Source organism: Plasmopara halstedii (genome assembly GCF_900000015.1).
Source record: "Plasmopara halstedii genome assembly, contig: Scaffold_3109, whole genome shotgun sequence".
Lineage (NCBI taxonomy): Eukaryota > Oomycota > Peronosporomycetes > Peronosporales > Peronosporaceae > Plasmopara > Plasmopara halstedii.
In genome coordinates, this window is record NW_020190012.1 from 625,282 (window position 1) to 625,697 (window position 416).

Below are 416 nucleotides of genomic sequence, written 5' to 3' on the forward strand. Positions count from 1 at the left end.
CTAGGATACATTTTGAGAAGGTAATATTTTCATTGCAACATTTACTCTGTGGTGTTGTGATACTATGTGCATCGTATCTGCGGCGCCCGACAAGCGCATCTAGAAATTCTAACAGGTTATGAGCCCAAGCTCGATGGACAAGGTCGGTAAATTTGATAGTACTGGGTACCAAATGCGGGCATACAAAATGCGTATGTTCCTCACCGCAAAGGGTTTGTGGAGGTACGTTGATGGTACCGCCACTGAAGACACAGATAAGTCAAGTCAAGCTATTGCGAACATCGCATTGCGACTTGTAGACAGTCAGTTGATTCATGTGATGAACGCAACAACTGCCCACGAAATATGGCATGCTTTAGAAGCAATGAATCAGCAGAAGGACATGTCAACCAAGATGTGGCTCAAGGAGAAATATG